The sequence below is a fragment of the Barbus barbus genome (genome assembly GCF_936440315.1).
Source record: "Barbus barbus genome assembly, chromosome: 18".
Taxonomy (NCBI): domain Eukaryota; kingdom Metazoa; phylum Chordata; class Actinopteri; order Cypriniformes; family Cyprinidae; genus Barbus; species Barbus barbus.
The window spans coordinates 24,359,187-24,377,079 of record NC_136746.1 but is presented as its reverse complement, the minus strand read 5'-3'; the positions used below and the strand labels follow the sequence as shown (position 1 = coordinate 24,377,079).

The 17,893-nt window shown below is 36.8% G+C and overlaps 1 pseudogene across 1 annotated transcript in view; it reads left to right on the top strand.

Moving 5' to 3' along the window:
- LOC306884286 (zinc finger matrin-type protein 4-like) overlaps positions 1 to 17,893 on the top strand; it is a 66,294-nt pseudogene that overhangs the window by 9,745 nt on the left and 38,656 nt on the right. The window contains exon 2 of the transcript in view: positions 14,768 to 14,872. The product of the transcript in view is annotated as a zinc finger matrin-type protein 4-like (transcript). The remainder of the gene's footprint in view (positions 1 to 14,767; positions 14,873 to 17,893) is intronic.

Here is a 17,893-nt window from a genome sequence, read left to right as displayed (position 1 = left end):
GAGGCCATATTCTCATGACATTTAGTATTATAGCATGTTCAATTAAGATGTGTGTAAGGTCATTCTAAAATAACAGCCTGATGTAAAGGACAAAGTACAGTATGTGTGAAAACGAGTGGCCATAATTGTTCTTTAATGATGGCTGTATGAATAAATCATGCTCTTGCTTTAATCCTAATTAAGATAAATCCCTAACAATAACTGACCGTTGTTATTATTTGTCATCTCTCAAAGCCTGTACCAGGCAGATAACACAAAAAGTGAATAGTTTGCACTTCCTGAATGAAATACCAGTTCTTGCAAGGCAGAAAAAAGTATAGTTAAAGGTTTTAGGCTTTGGTTCTGCATATTTAAAATGCCACATCAGAGTCATTTCGCCGTTATGACACATCTTGTTTTCTATCAGCTTTGCATGAAAATCAATGCAGGAAGCAGTATCTAAGATGGTTAAAGAGCTGTAAAATAGCTGACAAAGACCAGATTGTGCATGTAAATAAAAGGAGTTTTTTCAAAAAGTAAGTACAAAATATGTGAATTCAGTCAGTGTCAGTACACAACCACAATAATAAAGGCAAAGGCACTTCCTATACTGCATATATCATATAAAATATTAATATTTTTAGAAATAAAATTAAAATACAAGTAAATAAAAATATAATAATATATTTGTGTGTGTATTTTATTATTAATATGAATAATATTAATATAGATGATTTTAATAATAAAACAGGCTAATTATACGAGTACAGTTATTATAATACTGAAATAATTATTAATTATCAAAATGAATTCAATTATTCTATTTTATTTTTTATTTTTAAATAACAATTGATTTTATATATAATGAACTAAATCAGCAGCTGCTGAATAAATGTCAGTGTAAGTGACATTGAAAAATTGTATTGAAAAGGAATATCAGTACAGACTTGAGAGGCACTTTTTAAAAAATGAAAAAGCACAAACTTGTTGGAAGGACATCTCTGATTTAATACCTTTAAAAGCATGATGTGACCCAGTGACTTTGAATAAACCATTCAGCTGTCATTGTGCATAAACTAACCTGAGCATTTTAAAGTGCAGGAGATATCACAGAATATGAACTGTATAACAACAGAGATGGGTGTAAAGACTGCTCCTGGAGTCTCAAAAGGATAGCATATTCATAACACATATAAGAATTTTAATGTGCAATGTGTCAAAAGTGTTGTGATTTCCTTCTGGAATATCACACACCAAAATAAGTGTCCTGAGATATCACACCTGTCAAAAAAGAGACTGCAGGAAGCTTTTGTTTAGCCAATCAGTCTCTGCATGTCAGTCATTTTAAGCATTTGGTTTTGCTGACCGGTTCAGAGGATGCTAATTCAGTGGCCAAGTCAGTGGACGTTAGCGAAACAGCTTAGATCGACTTGCGCATAGGATTGAAGATTGAGACGTGTGGTAGAGAAAGAGTGTGGCATTTTAGAGTGTCCAACTCTCAGTGAACAGAAGTCAGTGTTGTCTGTCATTATTATGCCATTATTATATCAAAATCTAATGAACAAACCCTTCGGCTAAAGTGCAAGTAAACGGCTTCCTTTTAGGAAACACATGAATAAACAGGATTTCAGCGTTATCGTTTGAGAGCATGTATCTAATATACAGATACATGCTCAATATGTGCGTCCCATCATTCCTAGAGAGGGTTTAGGAAGCAGGGCTAATCCTCTGTCATCTTGAAACTGGGGTAAATAGGCATTTATTCAAAGGCTTTTCTTGGAAGCTCTGATATCAGCTGCAGCCCACATTTAGCCCCAGACCGTATCCAGGGCATTGTGAAATGAACCAAAAAACCCTGGAGAGCGGAGGTGTTTGTGCAATAGCTCGCACACAAACTGAATAATGGACGAGATCGTGGAAAACATATCTGCGCTACACACCAACAGCCTGCACAAAACATTAAGCCACAAGTTTAACAAAGCGGCATTAGCTCTTTGGTGTCTCTAGCTGTTTGAAAGTGTGTTTCTCATGGCTCTGATTCCTATTTGGACTGACATGCTGTAGCTCTGCGGTTGGGGGTTGTTCATCCAGCTTGGAGGCTTTTGTTGCCGTGCCATCCTCATCTCTCATTTCTGCTAGAAATGGCCAATCTCACCGAGAGCTTCCACTGATAGGCGTGATGAATTTGGCAGGTGTAAGGACAGTGGGATGCTCCCAAAGGTCAAAGACTTTGGACTGTCTCTAGCAGTGATGTGTGGGAGACTTTAAATTCATTTTCAGTCCAATTTAAATTCATGTTCCTGCTCCAATTGATGTTTACACAGTTTTATGGAACATAATTTATCTTACACTATAAAAAAGTAATTAATACTATAATGCTCATAGCCTATAATAATTTACATGCACACTATATTTTACATGCGCACTTAAAATACTAGTGAAAATACAATAATTATAATTAAATAATAATTTGTTACATTTATATAGCGCTTTTCAAACTACTATCAGTTAATAAGAACAATTAATAATGAGCAGTACTTCTACAGCAAAACATTTTTCTCAACATTTACTAATACAGTTTAAGATCAAATTTATTTTTTTTAACTATGGAATATTATTTCTGTCATGGGATATAAAAAGGTAACTGCAAGTTTGTATCATACAATTCTGACTTTTCTTTTCAATTCTTGCAAAAAGTAATTTTAAATGTAAGTTTTTACTTTTTCCTCTCAGTTCTGAGTTCTTATACAATCTTGCGATTCATTTTTTCTTTATGTTTTTACGGAAAAGTGTAATTGCATATCTGAGAAAAAAAGCCGGAACTGTGAGTAATGAACTTGCAATCGCCAGAAAAAAAATAAGAATTGTGATAGTTGCAATTAGCTTTTTTAATTAATTTTTCATTTATTCTTGTGGCTAAAACAAGCTTCCATCGTTAACGTTGGTTAATGCACTGTTGAGCAATGTGAACATGAACAATTTTAACTAATTTAAACTTTTTTTTTTTTACTAAATGTATATTCGGGTCAGGGGGCATGATTTACTGTGTCAGATTCCAATGAATATAATGAATGCAGTTTATGTGTTTTGGGGACTTGATGTTTCTGTCCATCTGAGGCATTCTTCTGGGGCCGTCTGCAGTCTGTAAATGAGCTTGTGATGCTAATGTTCTGGTCCATTACTCTCTGAAATGGAAGCATACAGTAGCTCATTGCTCGCTGGAGTCCTCAGTTACTGTATCTGACTATGCAAATAGTGAGAGGGAATAATCTATATTAGCTTACTGGCTAGGTGGCATTTTCAAACAGTCTTAATGAGCAGGTGGGTCAGTGCATCGTTTTTGTGGCTCTGAAATGTAAATGTCACTGCTTTTTGATAGAGTTATCTGATTTCAAGGGGGAAAAATGCGTTTTCTGAACCTAGTGTGTGTCTCCTTGATAAGTTATACTAAAATTAAAGCATGCACAAGCATCTAAAAACATGCATAAGCCAATAACATATGACGAAGACCACCATGTAGCACATATGGCTCTAGAATAAATATAATAAGAATAAATAAGCTAGTTTTATAATTTCTTTGCCCTCAGCCAATTAAATGACTTTAGGGATTGAGCGGTATATAAAACACTGTTACTTGTGTTTCTGTCTCTCCTCATTTATTCTGATGCGAGGGTGTTTGGCAGATAAATACCTCACATACTTGACATGGCACATTAGTGGAGCTGCTTTCATTCATGATTGTTATTTTACCACACAAGAGTGATGGAAACAGGCTGACGGTGTTTGCAGCAATACAGCACATCATTTAATGTCACTGCAAAAGGGAAAACCCCTCTTCCTGATGTTTTAATCAGCAGCCAGTCAAACTGTGGGATGGAATTGGACAGGAAATGTTCCTAATTGCGACAAGAAATCGAAGCAGATGAAGAGATTTCTGCTGCTCTTCTCTGTGGGGATGTGGGGGAAGAGATCGCGAAGGGAGAACCGAGGCCCAGATCTCTTTCGTCTTTTAGCTGATGTATTTTTAATGCTTCCCTCGTGCTGGTGGATGGGCGAAAAAAAAGTTCTCATCAACTTTTTAGGGTTGCTTTGAAGAGACGTGGCTGTGGTATTTGGTGCCGGTCGTGGGAGCCTGAGGCTTTCAAGCCTGCCAAAATTAATTTCATTTACATACACGTTTCTCTACCTTCATATCAGAGTCTTTCCCCCGCAGAGACTGATGTTCTGCTGGGTGGATATGGGACGCTGTGAAAAAAACCCTATGATCTTTGATACTGTAACCCCAGTAGGTACAGTTGGAGCACTAAAGCATGTAATAGTGCTGATTATCAGATTACATGGAAAGCGTTCAGAATCAGAACGACTGTCAATGTGTATCTCTTCACTGCAGCTGACAATCAAATAATCCTCTCTATGTTCAAATTCAAAATTCAAATTCAAATTTTATTTGTCACATACATATACATACATAGTACGACATGTAGTGAAATGTATTGTACGACTGTCCAACAAATTGTCCAACAAAATTAAGCACAAAACATGTAGGCACAAAACATGTATCAAATGATACAAAGCATCATAAAGCGCTATGGCAGCACATGGTGCATTACATTCTTTTTCACGATGGTAATTATAATTGCCATTCTAGAGCGTATAAGCACATTTATTTAAAGAGGCCTAATGATATCATGTGGTGGAAAACTTCAGCTTATTTACTGAGCCAGCAGATGTCTGTGCCGTTCTCTTGTTGAGCTCTGAAGGTCACTCATGAGGGCTAAGATACAATCATATATCTTGACACTTTTTTCAATACTTCAGATCCTTGTATTGACATTTTTGTGTTTATTCATATTATTTCCTACAATTCAATTAATGAAGAAGTCAAAGCTGCCTGCCTGATAAGCAGTACTGGACTTAAGCAAACAGTGCCAGATAAACTGAAACCACAGATTGACTCTGTCTTCGCAGTTTTGTTTAAAGAGATCAAATCATGATATTATTATGCATTGCAATATACTGAACCTGCAACGTGCTACTTGAGCTGAGTATTCTGTTGTTGTTGTTTTGTTTTGTTTATTTGCAATAGCAACATGTAAAGTACAAATTTATTTATACTAAAAATATATATTCTAAAGCGACTTACATTTTTTTTTCTTGTCTGCTGCCTTAAACGTCACATTTCAAGATGATCGCTATAGTGAAGGTGTTCTTGTGGTAGTATCAACCAATCAGCATTGTAAGCAAGTGTTTGTCCTGCGGTTCCAGAGTCATTTGCAAAATTATGAGTTGCTAAGCACTCAATAATCTGCATACTGAGAACATCTGCTGGTTAAAGCTGTGTAAATGAAACAAGAACAGCAAAAAGTGTTCAGTGATGTTCTACAAATTAGTAACAAGTATTTTCATTAAAGTTCAATTAAAAATTTTGTAATATAAGTGAATATTATTAAAGATTAATTACCTGTATAATATTGTGTATTTCATTAATTAGTTACAGGGTTGTTACTGTTAACTAAAAACTATTTAAAACTTGTTTTTGTTAAAATAAATAAAGCTGAAATAATAAACAAAATTTGTAGATGACATTGAAGTTTAAATTCAAAATACTCAATGAAAAATAGAAATGCTGTTTTGGCAACTGGCCAAAATAAAATAAGTTGAAGTACTGAAATTACTAAAACGCAAATAAAAATAAAGCTAAAAACGAATAACAAAACCACATAATTACTAAAACAAACTAAAATTCATAGTACAAATATAAAAATTAAAGCATATATAAAATATTAATAAATAGCATGAGAGTATATAACTAATAATAAAATAAACTGAAAAGCTGATGTGGAACATTTGATCTATCAGCAAAACATTACTAATTTTCATCAAGTTTATTGAAAAATTCTACAAACTTTATTATAAAACTCATTAATTAGGAATCCAAATCCAAAGTTACATATTAAAACCTGACCGTAACCTGGTCCCAAACATGACCAGGTGGTTAAAAAGCTGCTGAAGCCCACCTGCAGTGAAGATAAATGAAACTCTCTTTTTACTTTGTTGGACCTACATGTTCTTTTGAAGAGCGAATGCTCTTTGAATACTTTAGTTGTGATTAAAGCGATGCATGAACTTTTGCATCCACAAAGGAAGGGTGGCCCATTTTTCCTCCGTGTCTTTCTCCCATCATCCATCACTGCCTTTTCCCCATGTAGAGCACCATGCTTTATCAAGAAAACAAGTGTGTTAGTCCTCTGTCTGACAGTTGCATGAGGTGAGAGGAAAGGAGCGAGAGAGAGAGATGTAGGGGAGGAATATGAAGCTGCTGGTGGTTCACCACATGGGCTGTGAAAGTAACCGGACAACATCAGCATGTCTGTCATGATAGAATGACCTCCACAAAGTCACATCCAGCTGTCAGGAGAGCAGGAGGCAGATGGGAGGAGGAGGTATCATGAAGAGGAGGACTTTCGTGAGCGAAGTGCTTTAGAGAAGAGCACCACATCCCACAGATGGGAATCAGCACGAATCAAAATCATGCATCCCTGTGTGGTACATTTACATTTACGCACACAAATGTGGACGCAGTCTGGAAAGAAACCTCTTGTGGGCTGTCTTGTGAGGGTTTTGTATTTGTGGCTATGTGATCATGAGATGACTAGATGAGAAATAGGAGTGCTTGCAGGGCAACAAAATATTTTTTTTCTACTGGCTGTGTGAGGATCAACATATTTTCTTAAAGGAATAGTTCACCCAAAAATTAAAAATTGCTGAAAATATACTCACCCTCAGGCCATTCAAGATGTAAATGAGTTTGTTTTTTCATCTGAACAGATTTGGAGAAATGTATTTGGTGGACTGGAGTCGTGTTGATTACTTGATTATTGTGATGTTTTTATCAGCTGTAAAGACTCTCATTCTGACAGCACCCAGTCACTGCAGAGGATCCATTTGTAAGTAAATGAGATTTACAATAAATGCTAAATTTCTCCAAATTGTTTCCAAGGACAAAGCAAACTCATCTACATCTTTGATGGCCTCTAACTGTCTGTTTTTTTCAGGTTGATGATATAATGCTACATCCTGTTTGCTACCTAATACAGGAACATTTAAAAAAAGTAGAATATCGTGAAAAAGTTAATTTTTTCCTTGTAACTTATTTCAAAAAGTTAAACTTTCATATATTTCAGATTCATTACATATAAAGTAAAACGTTTCAAAAGGTTTTTTTTTTTTTTGATGATTAAAGCTTACAGCTCATGAAAATCAAAAATCAGTATCTCAAAATATTAGAATATTTACATTTGAGTTTCAATTAATGACCATCCCTACAGTATAAATTCCGGGTATCTCTTGTTCTTTGAAACCACAATAATGGGGAAGACTGCTGACTTGGCAATGATCCAGAAGACAAACATTGACACCCTCCACAAAGAGGGTAAGTCACAGAGGGTCATTACTGAAAGGTGTGGCTGTTCACAGAGTGCTGTATCAAAGTATATTAAATGCAAAGTTGACTGGAAGGAAGAATTTGGGTAGGAAAAGGTACACAAGCAACAGGGATGACCGCAAGCTTGAAAATACTGACAAGCAAAGCTGATTCAAACACTTGGGAGGGATTCACAAGGAGTGGACTGAAGCTGGAGTCAGTGCATCAAGAGTCACCACGCTCAGACGTCTTCAGGAAAAGGGCTACCAAGCCACTTCTGAACCAGAGACAACATCAGAAGCGTCTTACCTGGGCTGTGGAGAAAAATAACTGGACTGTTGCTCAGTGGTCCAAAGTCCTCTTTTCAGATGAAAGTAAATTTTGTATTTCATTTGGAAATCAAGGTCCCAGAGTCTGGAGGAAGATTGGAGAGGCACAGAATCCATGTTGCTTGAAGTCCAGTGTGAAGTTTCCACAGTCAGTAATGATTTGGGCTGCCATGTCATCTGCTGGTCTTGGTCCACTGTGTTTTCTGAAGTCTACAGTCAACGCAGCCATCTACCAGGAAATTTTAGAGCACTTCATGCTTCCTTCTGCTGACAAGCTTTATGGAGATGCTGATTTCATTTTCCAGCAGGACTTGGCACCTGCCCACACTGCCAAAGGTACCAAAAGCTGGTTCAATGACCATGGTGTTACTGTGCTTGATTGGCCAGCAAACTCGCCTGATCTGAACCCCATAGAGAATCTATGGGGTATTGTCAAGAGCAAGATGAGAGACACCAAACCCAACAATGCAGATGACACGAAGGCCGCTATCAAAGCAACCTGGGCTTCCATTACACCTGAGCAGTGCCACAGGCTGATTGCCTCCATGCCACGCCGCATTGATGCAGTAATTCATGCAAAAGGAGGCCCAACCAAGTATTGAGTGCATAGAAATTAACATACTTTTCAGAAGCCTGACATTTCGGTTTAAAATATCCTTTTTTATTGATTTTATGTAATATTCTAATTTTCTGAGAAAACTGAATTTTGGGTTTTCATTATCTCTAAGCCATAATCATCAACATCTCAAGAAATAAAGGCTTGAAATATTTGACTCTATGTGTAATGTATCTATATAATATATGGGTTTCACTTTCTGAAATGAGTGACAAAAAATATAGACCTTTTTCACGATATTCTAATTTTTTTAGATGTACATTTTACATCTACATTAACATTTTGCTTATATATACCTGATACTGAATCGACACACTATCCTGCTCAGAACCTTCTGGCATTGTGATGACAAGGTTTTGCTCTTTATAAATGGTGTGTTTCAGTCAGAGCCCTAGTTCACAATGTTGTTGCAGGAAATTGTGTCATCAATGTCTCACTGTTTAGTAGATGAAAGAACTTTCTAGTGCTGTGTCCGTGTTCGTGATATAGGCTATTGATTCACTACATGGGGAACTAAGAAGTGGAACGCAGCAGTGCTGTAGACTCTCATATAGTGACATCAGGCTCACCTCAATGGTAGTAGTATTAAGTAAAGGAATATTGCAACTCTGTGAAAGATTGAAATTAGAAAATAATGTGACAGCTTGACATGTACATAATTAGAAGTCTTCCTTATTAATATCTCAAATCACATTATTATAATAGTGTAATAACTTACAGTCGTATCCCACAACTTAAGCAATCTCAATCTCAAAGATGTGTAGAGTTAATTCATTTTGTGGTCATGTCATTGATAGAGAGGCAAAGATAAGTGCATATTGAAGACTTTCCCTAAGAAAAAAACATCTGCCTGAACACTTTAACGTGTTCTGTGTCATTCTAAGGAAATAAAAACCGAAGCATACTAAATTAGACTATCATTGAGGTGCTCTGAGAGATCACCGATGTGTCACAATACAATTATAATCACAGAAAATTAAATTGTGTGAAACAGGTTTTGTGTCTGAATGCACACGGAGGGCTTGTTTTCGGTGCTCAGATAGAAATAAGTCTTTAACGAGACCGCAGAGTGAATCAGAAATGAACTTTATTATGCCACAGGATCATTTTCCTTCCAGATTATTTTAATCAATTTTCTAACAACTGGCGTCTTTGTTGAGAAACGCATCCATGAAGCAAAAGCAAATGTTCAGTCATTAGTCTCCCATAGCCAAACGGTTCACTACAGGCCAAATCTAACTCATTTTGCGGCTTGAACCACTAACACAGAAAGAGATCGACATGTAAAGTGATCAGTAACATTATGTTCTTTTTATGAAGTTTAGGGACGGGTAAATCTGAAATCAGAGACTATAGTGAAATATATGAGCGTGCTCAACTTTAGTTCATTCAGTTGCTACTAAGTGCCTCAAACAACACTCTTGAGGGGGGAATTTAATAAGAATGAATTGTGCTTTCTGATAATGTTGCTTAGTTGCACACATTGTCAGCATTGTTTTAGCACCAGATAAACTAAAGGAATTATGCAAATCAGGTAATGGCGCCTACAAAATTGGTTCTGAACTTAGTTTGCATGGGATTTTAATTAAGCTTACAGGCTGATTCCTAGTGCTGCTGTGGAGGATGCAAGAGACACCTCAATCACCTCATCTGCACTGTTAAAAGTGTGCTTGACTAAACTGTGTCTGGATCAGTTTTATTTTAATATATAATATGCACACAATAAAAAAATTTAAAACTAGCTTTTTATATTAATATTTTGCATTCGATTTTTTATTTTCAGTTTTATTTTAAATTTTAGTTTAGTTTTAGTTTAGTCAAGTAACAAAAATGTTTTTAATAGTTTAAGCTTTAGTTAACAATAGCAACTGTATTCTGGAGTCTGCATATTTGTCCGGTTATTATTCCTCTCCATAATTTGATGAAATACTACTGCCGTTTTTTATTAGAAATTACACAAAAATCAATTTGGAATAAAATTTCAGGGATGCACGAACTACTGGTACCATATCAGTTAATTAAATGTAAAAATATAGGAAATTAACAATCAAAATTAATTAATATCAAGTATTGACAAATGTTACATATTTAATTGTGCATGCTTTTCTCTATTTTTATATTTAGATTATATTCACTGTCTTCTTACACTCAAAGTTAACCTTTAAAAACACTGTAATAGGTAAATATTAAAATCAATGTCCATTTTTCATACTGCACATTATAATGCTGTAATAAAATGAACTAAATGAACTTTTTTTAATTATTTGACAAAATACTGTAGAATATATTATCATCCATATCATAAAAATAGTTAGCACTTACCAGTATGAGGCACAATTTTTATATCGGTGCATCCTTAAAAATTTGCCAATAATACCAATGTTTTTAATTTTGACACAAAAAACATTAGCAAGTATAATTTGCATTGAAAGAAAAAAATGTAATAAGCTAACTTAATGTACTTAATTGTAGCATAGTGAAATGCTATACCAGCACATCTAACATATAGGGTTTTATGTTGAAATACTTTGTTATAACTATTTAGTGCACCTGAATATCTTCACAACTTTCCACAGGTAAGACATCATTGATCAGCTCCATACAAGCAATCAAACAATGACGGTCTGTATAAATTCAACAGTATACTACAGAGAAGATCCAGTATGTTGTCAGCTGTCATGATAAGGACAATCTGATATCTGATTGAGTATGCCGTGTTCATTCAGTGCCTGATTATTTTGGCCTTTATCAGAGATTCTTAGGCACTCTGAGTCATTGGTGTGACACATGCTGTCAGGTTGATGTGTACCCATCAGTCCTTGCACACTAACTGCACCTGAACTCCTCAGCTTTGTACGCAGGCTCTCCAAGAATCAAGATTAAACCACAGTTGAATTTCACAAGTGCAACACTCTGAATTATTGATTTTGCACATCAGAATCACCCTCACTCACAGATGGCGAAAGAGCGATTTTGAAGTCTTAAGACACTTTGGTTTTCAATTATGCAACGAGGATTTGGTTTGATGGGTGGTTTCTTTGAATATCTTATTCATTCTTGAGGAATCCTGAGCCTTGTTTCTTCTGTGATAAATGCTAAATGCCAATTCTTCCTCTGACTCATGGGCTTTGAAAGAAAACATCAATGTACAGGAACAATGGGATGTGAAATATCTTTTTAACCATCAATCGAAATCTGTTGTTCTCTTTAATAAAAGAGTGGGAGTAAAATCATCCCATGTTTCCATACTGTTGGTCACATTCTCAGTGTATGTGTGACCTTGAGAAAAGCAAGTCACTTTACACATTGCATAGCTCTTTGCAAACAGTAGCCTGTGCCAAGGACTGACAAACATTTGCACCTTTTCTAAGAGCACAGTAAAAATAGCTTTCTACCTCAGTGGAAAGAATACGAAACTGCAAACTTCAGCTTTGTTCCCAAACATAGTGAGCTGCATAGCCAACATTTTAAGGTGTCATAGACGTGTTCCCACTGCAATGGTTTTCCTAAAAGTTATGCAGCATATATTAGAAACAACCTAAGCTAAATTCTAATACAGCATCACATGTATCATTCATGGATAAAGCAATCCCAGAAATATTATATAATAATATTATAATTATGTTTAATGATTTTAAATACTGAGGGCCCTATCATACACCTGGCAATGCGGCGCCTTGTGTGTTTTTGCTAGTATCAGCCCAACACAGTTATCATTTTCACGTCCTGTACCATGTTGTTTAAATAGCAAATACATCTGCGTGTTGTTTGCGCCCATTTGTGTCCCCATGGGCGTGCTGGTCTGAAAACGAGGTGTATTCAGGCACATCGTTGGCGCATTGCTTTTTTGAGGCAACTGAAATAGGCCGCGCCATTGTCCAACTAACACCTGGTCTAAAGTCAATGGTGCAGTATTTTTTTTTGTTATTTAAAGAGTGCGTTAGTAATATGCACCTATAGGTGGGTCCACAACGCACGTACTCTTTGCTTATTACACACACAGGGCAATCACACAAACATGCCAAATATAAAAAAAATAAAGGATTACAATGTAAAAGATTATTAATGTGTAGGCTACATAAATATAAAAATGCCTACATGTCATAATGGATAGTCATTGCATGTATCAGGATTTGGCTACCTATTTGCTCGCGCACAAGCAGTTCCGTTTCCTTTGTGGAGACGCGTTCAGTCTTTGCGCTTGCAAATTCTGCCGCATAAATATCAAATCCGCTATGGTGCGAGCACAACTGGCTCTTAAAGGGAATGGGAGATGAGACTTTGATTGGTTTATTGCACGTTATGCCCAAAACACACCCATTACTCATTAAGAGAATAGGGACAACACTTTTAGAACATACACCGAGCACACAGACCGTTTTTCCCATCGTTAAACTAGCAAAACTGGATTCGGACACGCCCTAAGTGCACCTGCGCCTTGCGCTTTAGACCATGCGCTTAGATCGTTAAAATAGGGCCTCTTGTATTAGTTTTTGTCAGACACTATGGAATAGGTCACTTCCATCAATACAAGCTTACACAAGGTGCGTTTCCATTACAGATTTGTGCAAAACTTGCACAATATTTTATAAATGACAACTAATAAATGGAACTATTGCAAAATGACAGCGTGTCTTTAAACAATGTTATGTGACTAAAATGGCATTTTTTCCTCTCGCGACAAGTCATGATGATTGATGTTGGTAGGTTTACGTATATCTGAGCCACTACACTAGTCATTATTTTTAATTGAAGGAGACCCAGGCATGTATCTTTAAAGAAGCAGCGTGTTGGAGTCTTAATGTGCAGCAGGCATGTGCAGTATAAATAAGGGGTTATCCAAGAAGTGACGAAAAAGTGACACCATCGTAAATCGATGGTCAACCATGGCAAGGAAAGCCTCTTATACTTGAGAGTGGCCACGTATGAGGTGTTTCTTGGAGGTTATAGTATGATCATGTGACGTACACCAGGTGATCTATAAATGCGCCAAAACTGTTTCCATTGCAGTTTTGTAAAAAAAATTGTCCTTTTTGGAATTGCCTGAAAAACCACCTCATGCGAGCGCAAAAACGTTAAAAGGTTTTTGCAAAATTGACGTGTTTTCATTGGGCGTTTTTTAAATTTGCAATTTCAATGAATGGAAACACGGCTACTGTTGTGAAAGATCAGACTGGGTTGGGTCCATTTGCAGCTTTATTAGAATGGTCAAACAGGCAGAGTCAAATACCAGCAAACTGTGCAATGGAGGCAAGGCAGAGACTGAGTCGAGAATCAGGCAGAGAGTCGAGGCGGGCGGCGAGAATCAGAGTCCAGTAAACAATCCAGGTCGGGGCAGGCAGAGAACAATCAGAAACGGAAAAACTTCTACGTCTAGAGATATAAAGAAAACACGGGTAAGAAACGCTCAGTAGTGACAGCCGGAGCAAATCAAGACTTCTCAGGGATGTGTTGTGTGTGAGTGGCTTATATGTATGTGTGTAAATGAGATTGTGTAGAGTGCAATCAGTACCAGGTAAGAGGCATGACGGGAATTTGAGTTCAACAAGACAGTTAATATTCGGGAGACGGATCTCTCTGATGGTGTGAAGGAGGCGGTACAGGAACCTCCTCTGTAACAGCTACAGTCAAATACCACTTCCTGGGTCTACATTTCATTAAGTAATGTTAGGTTTAGTTTGATTAGTTTTAATTTATATGCTGTTTAATGATATGAAATTGCTCGTTTCTGCTTCTTCACATGTTCTGATTGAGAGATTCAGTACACTTTCAGAAGATGTGTAACAGTGCCTCCTACGGTATAACTGTGAAAGCATGGAAAGCCAGAAAATTCTGTCAATGGTGGGGAAGCGTTGTTTCATAAATGAAGGAAAATTACGCCAATGGATGGGAAAGAGTTAAAAGAATCAGTAACTAAGCAACATGCTAACATTAAACTATAACAAATATGAGGTTGCAGGATGGTTAGAAAATTATGTTTCCATAGAAAATTAGGAATCATAGGTTTTGGAACATCCCTGTTGGGGGAGAGACAGAAAACAATTTCAGCTGGTCAGCCCACTGGTCTTATAAACTGACCAGCTAACCAGTAGGTAAAACCACTCAAAAACAACCAATCAGACATGCCTGACTAAGTAAGTCCAGCAGCAGTGAGAGCTCTAATGTCTTTGTTTCCATCTGTATACACATTATGTATTGCCATATTTATGTAATTTGTCACATGCTGTTGCAATGCAAGGTCTTATGTTACATCTTTGAGGAAAAATAATGTGTCCTTGTACTTCCTAACTGCAGAAAAACGACAATAAACCAACATTGACTTGAAAATAAGTCAAATCAGTCTAAACTCAAAATAAATGAGATAAAAAGGAGCTCTGTGAGTCTCACCATTCTTTATGTGTGTGTTGTGTGTTTGATCAGATGAAGTCTGCCGGAGCTGGTGATGAAGGACTCTTCACGGAGAGCTACTGTAACATCTGCAACGCTCAGCTGATCTCCGAGTCCCAGCGTGTGGCACACTATGAGGTTAGTGCACACACACAAACACACACACACATACACACACAAACACCCCTACACACAGAGAGAGAGCAGTGACACATATTACGTTAAAAGCAGGCCTCATCAATTGATCATCAGGGATGTAATAATCATTTGTAACCTAAATTCTTCTCTCATTTATCTTTCAGTCGCTGCTTTTAAAGTTGTAATGCAGTGCACCTTTCCTCAGACCCACAACCCTTTTATAAGTAACCCAATGATTGACCATTAAATAATCATCCTCCTGCATTATTTACATCTCTCACGCACAGTTCCTGAGACCACAGAGTACACAATCACTAGATTAATGAGCACGCTAATTAGGACAAACTCCTTTGCACAAAATCAGTGTAGCTGAGGGAACGTGTCTGTTCAACAGGATCGTTTGGTCAGATTGGTTTACAAAGAGAAGCCAGTGAGCTATATTCAGTGTTACGGTAACACTTTAGCTCTTCTGTCATTGATCCCTGCGATCCCTCGTCTTGAATAAATGCTCTCAGATGTCACAGCTTGAGGCTGATGTCCTGAATTACGTGTGAATGAAGGCGGGATTTACTTGTATTAATTTAAAGATAATTATATATTTTCGCTCAAATGGCTTAAATTTTTAATTTTTGACAGTCATAGAAACTGTCTTTTCAATCAGCTATAAAAAAAAGACTAATCCAAGTAAAATTACATTATTTACTTCAAAATAACCATAACGTATAGTAACATAAATAATGTATTTTACACAATGCTTTTCACTGAACAAAAAAAAAGCTATTTATTGTAATATTGCCAAATGTAACAACACATAAAATGCAATATTTATCTACACATATTTCTCAATAAGGCATTTTAATATGAAAATATACAAAATAAATTCTGATATTCATAACTTAGATACCCCATTTTTCATGAACTGAACTCAAAGATCTAAGACTTTTTCTATGTACACAAAAGGCCTATTTCTCTCAAATATTGTTCACAATAAAAGGCCACTCTAAAATGTGCAGTTTTATCACACAGCACAATGCCACAGATGTTGCAAGTTTTGAGGGAGCATGCAATTGGCATGCTGAGTTCAGGAATGTCCACCAGAGCTGTTGCCTGTGAATTGAATGTTCATTTCTCTACCACAAGCCGTCTCCAAAGGTGTTTCAGAGAATTTGGCAGTACATCCAACTAGGGATGCAACGATTATAGATTTTGCTGGTACGATTATTGTCTGATGAATAATCACGGTTTTACGATTATGACGATTTATTCATTTCCCAACATTAATAATGTATAAAATCATATGAACACTCTTTAGATGTTAAAGTGTTATTTATTGCTGGCTTTTGAAACATAAATAACACAGTAACCAACAATACAGCACAAAATAATAATAAACAAACAACAAACAAAAGTCCATCTCTCCCATTAGAATTAAAAAAGGTGTTGAAAATAAGAAATGGAAATGGATCACAAAAGTATTTAATGTTTTCAGTTTGTACATTCTTTACATTTCTTTTGGACCTGGAGTAGAGAATTTGGAAACATGGTGAAAAAAAAATCTTGTTGGTTTTTACTTATAAATAAACAACAGGGATAGTAAATACATTTAATGAAGTATTATTAATATACAACTAATATTAACTTTATTTATCCCACAGGGGAAACTGTTACTAATGATGGAAATAAAGTTAAATATTATTGTAATCCACTGTCATCCATACGTATTCATTTTAATAATCTTTATAATAATTCATATGATTTTACATGTAGCCTGAGAAAATCATGTCTATTGTTTTGGTTTGTGAGATCGGAGATTCATTCAGGAGGACACAAACGTCTTGAGAACGCTGCCCGTGACTTTTATTAATTAAATAAATGAAATAGCCTACTGGAGAGACACAGACACAGGTAGGCTAATTCACACAGGCAACTGCCACTTCTCTCTCCTTCTCTCTCGAATAATTAATTCAAGTAGCTAAATATAATTAATTAATTCAAATAAATGTGATCTTACCGCACTATTTAATCTCTTTTTGATCTGAAGCGGGCAGAATGCTGAGCTAACGAGCCGTAGCTTCGCGTCAGGTGGTTCTTGCCTTTATGTCGTGCATTAAAATCCTTCAATGTACAGCTAGCCGTGCATTATCCCATATGTATTCGCTCTTTAGCATTAGTTTTTTACGGCAATATTTAAATGACACCCTGGTCATTCTTGGTGTACCCAAAATGGTCCCACACTATCGACAGGCATTTCTCTGGTGGAAATAAAGCTTTGCTGTTTAGTGCCTTTGTCATTAATCTAATGCGTGTAGTAGCCTCCGTGTCTCTGATAAGCGCGTCATTTGAAGCTGGTGCACCACTAGTGTGACTTTGTTTTCATTTTGCACAGGCTGCAACAGTTGAGTTCCGTGCAACAGAAACACTCGGTTTTGCGGAACCTTTACGATTAATTAACCGTGACGTTTTAAAGCGCGGTTAATCACGGAACCGGTTAATCGCTGCATCCCTACATCCAACCGGCCTCCCAACTGCAGACCACGTGTAACCACACCAGCCCAGGACCTCCACATCCAGCATCTTCACCTCTAAGATCGTCTGAGACCAGCCACCCAGACAGCTGCTGCAACAATCGGTATGCATAACCAAAGAATTTCTGCACAAACTGTCAGAAACCAACTCAGGAAAGCTCATCTGCATGCTCGTCGTCCTCATCGGGGTCTTGACCTGACTACAGTTCGACGTTGTAACCGACTTGAGTGGGAAAATGCTCACATTCGATGGCGTCTGGCACTTTGGAGAGGTGTCCTCTTCACAGATGAATCCTGGTTTTCACTGTACAGGGCAGATGGCAGACAGCGTTTATGGCATCGTGTGGGTGAGCGGTTTGCTGATGTCAACGTTGTGGATCGAGTGGCCCATGGTGGCGGTGGGGTAATGGTATGGGCAGGCGTATGTTATGGACAACGAACACAGGTGCATTTTTTTGATGGCATTTTGAATGCACAGAGATACCGTGACGAGATC